Here is a 6,402-nt window from a genome sequence, read left to right as displayed (position 1 = left end):
CAGCTAAATGGCATCTCTTTCTAGACATGATTTCTAGTGTTACAAATTATCGTATATTTTTTAATTAGATTTAATTTTTTCAATATTAAAAATGTGTATTTCTTTTTATCTTATATGACTTTCTGTTTTAATAATAACTTAGATTAAGAAATACCTACTCATTATCAACCAATCTATATCTCCAAACTTTGGGTTGCTAACAATATTTACAAAGTTTTAAAAAGACATCTCTACCTAGGCTCCGTTTGGCTCGGTCTTTCTTTCCTTCTCATGCAATTCACGATAGCCGGGAAGAAGGCGTATCGGAAAAATGCAAGGAAAATAAGAGAAAAGAACGCCGTCTTTCGTTGTAGGAGCAAGAGCGAGTCGGTGAAAACGGTTGGTAGAGAATCCGAGAGCAAGAAGGAAATTAAAATTCATGAACATTTCAAGCAGCGTCGAATTAAAATTCATGGTGGAATTATCGCCGACTCCTTGAAAACAAAAGCGTGCGATTCGAGTTAGGTACACGTACTAGCGAGTCATTCATGGCGAGAGTTTCGCGGTCGCGAACTGACTTTCTTTCCATTGGCAACGGCTATTTTATATAATAAAATTTCTTATTTTCTGCTTTTAACTTTCGTTTTGCTTTCCATTTGCTTTTCTTCTCATTTTTAATTCCTACATCCTAATGTCTTATCATTTCAAAGATTCTCTCTTCGTCCACTCGGTCTGTGAACAACGTCTTGGCTTGATCCTTGAATGACCTACCAGATGAGACTTGCGCATGAGAATGCGAGGCTCTCTGGTCCAGAGGCCACTTCATTACCATCCGAAAACCGGTTAGCTCGATCTATGCCGTGGGCTACGGTACCTCGCTACTGCTATTGCTGAGGAACAGCTCAAAGTGCTTCCGTCTGTCGTGTTCACCGTTAATTAAGTGTTATTGCTTAACTTGCCATTGTCTTCACGTTACGTTTTTGCGTAAATTTATAGTAATACGTCAAAAATATTCTTTGAGTAAAAGCTACATAAATAATTATTGAAATCTCTTTATTATTAAAATGAAAAAATAAGAGGTCTAAAATAGTTCGTTAAGTTTTATTCGGAGAGTTTTGAACATACCAAAAATAAATCTCGCGGGATAAAAATTTTTATATATTAAAAAATACAGTATTTTGATCTTTTTTAACCTTAAAATTTAATAGATTTTGTGTTATTATACGTGGCAAATCTCTCTCTCTCTTTCTCGGGTTATTTTTTAAGGATATCTCTTCTGCGGCGACCGGAGGAGTACTTCCCATTTTCCGTAAAATAACCGCGTTATAATTAAGGACATATATATACATTCGTCAATTATATTATTGTAAAACAGCGTGAACTGCTTTTGAGGACCGATGGGACCGGAACTCGTGCACTCAAGGTATTCGTGAAATCTCGCGGACAGATACGAGATGGGAGGCCATGAGAGGTCGAGTGTCGTTCAACGATGAGAACAGCGCGGCGGAGTTACTCTCCGCCTCTTTTTCTCTATACGTGCCCGGCGTTGGATCTTAGATAAATAATAAATATTGGCGAAATCTCGAGTAAAATAATCATCGCTATCTCGAGATGGTTCATGTACCTACTAGAATCTGATACATCCGCGCATACGAGAAAATAGATCTGTGTACACTCGCGATTGACACACGTATGTTTGTCTTATTTATCATTATACAACTACAAGAGTGTGCTTCGTATCGTGAATTAGTTTCGTTTCATTTACATCAGAAATTCAGACGGTATATAAAATCAATTATCACGTATGAACAAAAATAACATTGTAATGAAAAATTAAATACTTTAAGGTACATATATCTTTATAAATAAACATAATATGCGATTCCATTACATATTTAAAATTATACTACAAGGTAATGTGATATGATAATATAGGATATGGTAAATATTATTTTAGACGTTGGCAAGCATTATTTTAGAGGACTTTACGAGAATAAAAACGTTTCGAAAGTTTCACAAGGCGAAAATACTTTCCGAGGATCAAAACGAGGCGATTGAATGAATATAGCACGTCCGAGTTTTTAGCCAGGCTGCCATACGATTTTACTCCGTCTTGGCGCGGACTGCGTGGTTCTCTCCTTGTTAGCACTTAATTAACTTACCACCGGCCCAACCAGTCTCCGGAGATGAGACGTGAAATTTCCTCTCGCTCGTACTTCTCGTCACTCGAGCGACGAGCCTAAAAAAAAAACATCCTACGCACACGACGCAGCATCAATAAAACGCAGTACCGAGTCGCGCTTTTCCAGGAATACCAGAGAAATATTAATGAAATATTAATGTCGACACTTCGCGCCATTAGTGCCGACGCGAAAAGAGAAAAAAAGACTTGTGCATGATATCGTCGAACGGAGTAAAATCGTGAGTCTTTACATGCCAGAATGTGAGATGTAAATATTCTAGAGAGATAAATGACGTAGTTAATGCAGTCATTTTTAAGGTAACTCGATAATGAAATGATTAAATGGATTGTGTGGTTATTAGGATATTCATTTTTGGCTTGCTATCTGATCGCGCTTAAAATAATCAAAATTTAAAAAAAAGAGAAAAAGATTAAATTCATTACGCGAAATCCTTCTTTTTATGTATATCCTTCATATTTAAATAAATTCTGTTTTAATGACTTCTTGTTAATCTCATTTGATTGACTATATGTATATACGCGCAGAATCAATAACTACCTCAATAAATACATCTCTTTCGTGAAGCACATAACGATGGATAGTGTAATGATTCACATCGGTTCGTGTATTATCAACAAATACATTGTTTTCGCAAGATATCACGCGTAATTAGCAATAAACAAAACGGCGCGTGTCAACAGCTTCAAAATTTTACTTATATAGACACTCGCCAGCTCTGTTGACAGGACGTACATACAAGCATTCTTCATTCCCGACAAAACTGGAGGAATATGACTGTTAGCTGTGATAACATAAATCGGTGACGACCGATAACACCGCAAATACGGATTACATTTTGGCGCTAACAACGCCAGTCGAGCTAATTCGTATTTGTAATGCGTTACGATGCGTACTTGCACTAGCATCACTATTTGTGCCATTATAGCGCGTGATTTGCGAACATTAATATTACACGTAACTTGCACACAACAATGTATTATCTAGTTGATCTAATATTGAAAGCAGATTAATTCGTTCAACTATAATGTCTAAAATAGGAAAGAAGGTTGTAAAGTAACTTTTGTGAAATTGGTAACTAAGACCTCGCTAATAACTGCTTCACGGAAAGATCCTGAAGTATCTAAAAATTTAACTAAATACAGATTTGAAAATAAATTTTGTAGGACTATCAAAATAATTATGTAAGACGCACAAACCGATTGCTAGAAAATTAAAATTTTTGTAGCACTCTTAATCATGCTTAAGTTTTCTACACAAATTTGATAGTTCAATAAAATTATTTCCAAATTTACATATATCTCTAAATGTTTAGATATTTTAATAAAATCATTCTTTTCAACGTATCTATCCTCACTTAAAATAAAACTTTCACATACAAAATGACTTTAAATTTACGACACGGAAAGAACGATTTTGTTGAAAGATCTAAAATTTTGTTGGATATAAATTTAATCTTGTTGGACTAGGCAAAATAATTTTGTTCGAAACTGAAACTGGTTGCAAGAATATCAAAATTTTTTGCTCATTATTTTTTATTTTCCGACATAATTATTTTGATAGTCTAACCAAACTTTTAGACCTAGTTGCACCAATGTCACTTTGACTTTAAAAGAGATTTAAAACTTTATCTATCTCGTTTTAAAGCCAAAAAGAGATAGGGACAGAAAGAGTTTTAAGCCTCGCTTAAAATCAAAGTAACGTTGGTGCAATTGGGCTTTAGATTTATATCCAGCAAAATTAGATCAACAAAACATTCCATGTACAAAATCAAGAATACTTCATTGTTTTTTTATCGCTTCCATAAGTTTAATAAACATTCCTAAATAACAAATTTTTATAATAATATACATACTATTTCAATAATTATTCTATTATACGATTCTCATAAATTTGGTAAACCTATTTGAAATCAACGCAAAAAATATAACAAGGAACATGTTATCAGATTAACTCAACATGAAAAAAGTATAAATTTCACTTTTCTTAGCTGATGAGCTTTTCATTTCTCAAGTTTTTCTTGAAATTGCAGTTTCCGTTCAATAATATCTATACATGAACATTTTCCGTTCAATAGTATCTATGCATGGATACTTTTTCTGAAGTCTACATAATACTTCATCAATCTCGATGTAATTAATAATGTTCTTGCCTATTCCTAAAGAAAATTTATCCTGTTGTGTAATTTTTCCTGACGTTTTAAAAAAGCTGTAGTTTGTTTTCAACGACTGAATAAAATGCATGATACAAAACGACGATGCTCTCCTCTTCATTCACAGCGCGCACACACTTTTACATTGTTATATCAACTTTCATATTCTAGATGGAGTCGGACGTAAACAATCTCTCGTATTCAAAAATATGAACAATTACTTATATAAGTAATAAGTGACGAAAACATTTTATCAAAAAATGCTCCCAATTTTTGGAAGGTAGGGCAATCCCAGACTGCCCTACCAATAAATTGAAACAAACATAAATTACACTGGTGAATAAAATTTCGCTTTTCTTAGCCGATGAGCTTGAACCGATAAACTTCCCATTTCTCGAGGTTTTTCTTGATTATGCAGTTTCCGTTCAGTGGTATCTATGCGTGGACATTGTTTCTGAAGTCTACATAACACTATCAATCTCGATATAATTGATAATATGTTTGCCTATGCCTAAAGAACATTTATCCTGTTATGTAATTTTTCCTGATGTTTCATTAAAAAAGCTGTAATTTGTTTTATTAACGGCGGAATAAAACGCATGATACAACAACGACGATGTTCTCCTCGATTCTTCAGCTATGAATTTCATTTCTTCCTTCTGCGACATCCCTTCCTCGATTCTTCATTCGCGTTGCTTAATTCGCTCTTTCGTCCACAGCGCGCGCACACTTTTACATTGTTATGTCAACTTTCATATTCTAGATGGAGTCGGACGTAAATAATCTCTCGTATTCAAAAATATGAACAATTACTTATATAAGTAATAAGTGACGAAAACATTCTACCGATACTCAAGATTTGTTTAAATTCTTTTTTATTTCAATTTTTGAAACGTAGGGCTTTGCAATCCCAGACTGCCCTACCAATAAATTGAAACAAACATAAATTACACTGGTGAATAAAATTTCGCTTTTCTTAGCCGATGAACTTGAGCCGATAAACTTTCCATTTCTCGAGGTTTTTCTTGATCATGCAGTTTCCGTTCAATGATATCTATGCGTGGACATTGTTTCCGAAGTCTATACATAATACTTTATTAATCCCGATATAATTGATAATATTTTTACCTATCTCCCTAAAGAACATTTATTCTGTTATGTAATTTTTCCTGATGTTTTATTAAAAAAGCTGTAATTTGTTTTATTACCGGAGGAATAAAACGCGTGATACAACAACGACGATGTTCTCCTCGATTCTTCAGCTATGAATTTCATTTCTCCCCTCCGCGACATCCCTTCCTCGATTCTCATTCGCGTTGCTTAATTCGCTCTTTCGTTCACAGCGCGCGCACACTTTTACATTGTTATGTCAACTTTCATGTTCTAGATGGAGTCGGACGTAAACAATCTCTCGTATTCAAAAATATGAACAATTACTTATATAAGTAATAAGAAAACATTCTACCGATACCATAACTTTACATATTTCGCAATTTTTGGAAGGTAGGGCTTTGCAATCCCAGACTGCCCTACCAATAAATTGAAACAAACATAAATTACACTGGTGAATAAAATTTCGCTTTTCTTAGCCGATGAACTTGAACCGATAAACTTCCTATTTCTCGAGGTTTTTCTTTATCATACAGTTTCCGTTCAATGGTATCTATGCGTGGACATTGTTTCCGAAGTCTACATAATACTTTGTCAATCTCGATATAATTAATAGTATTCTAGCCTATCCCTAACTAGAATTTATTCTGTTATTCAAAATTTTTCCCGATATATTTCGAAAAAGACTTCCGATTTTATCAACGACCGAATAACTATAATATGTAATGAAGAGGAAGAAAGAAAGTACGAGATTGTTAAAAAACCAACGATGCACGTATATTTTATAGCAACGATGTTCATAAGTCTTGCGAGACGCGAGACTAGATGTGAATTGATTTACCGTTTTCTCAGCTTTGAAATTAGCAGCATGTCTTTATTTATCACTTCTGCTTTTTTTTCTTGCGTCGCTGAGATAGCCGACGATACGTAGCATATACAGCCCACGTGTAAAAAACTCAC

The sequence above is a fragment of the Trachymyrmex cornetzi genome, unplaced genomic scaffold (assembly GCF_001594075.2).
Source record: "Trachymyrmex cornetzi isolate Tcor2-1 unplaced genomic scaffold, Tcor1.1 scaffold122, whole genome shotgun sequence".
Taxonomy (NCBI): domain Eukaryota; kingdom Metazoa; phylum Arthropoda; class Insecta; order Hymenoptera; family Formicidae; genus Trachymyrmex; species Trachymyrmex cornetzi.
This window is presented reverse-complemented; position numbering follows the sequence as displayed.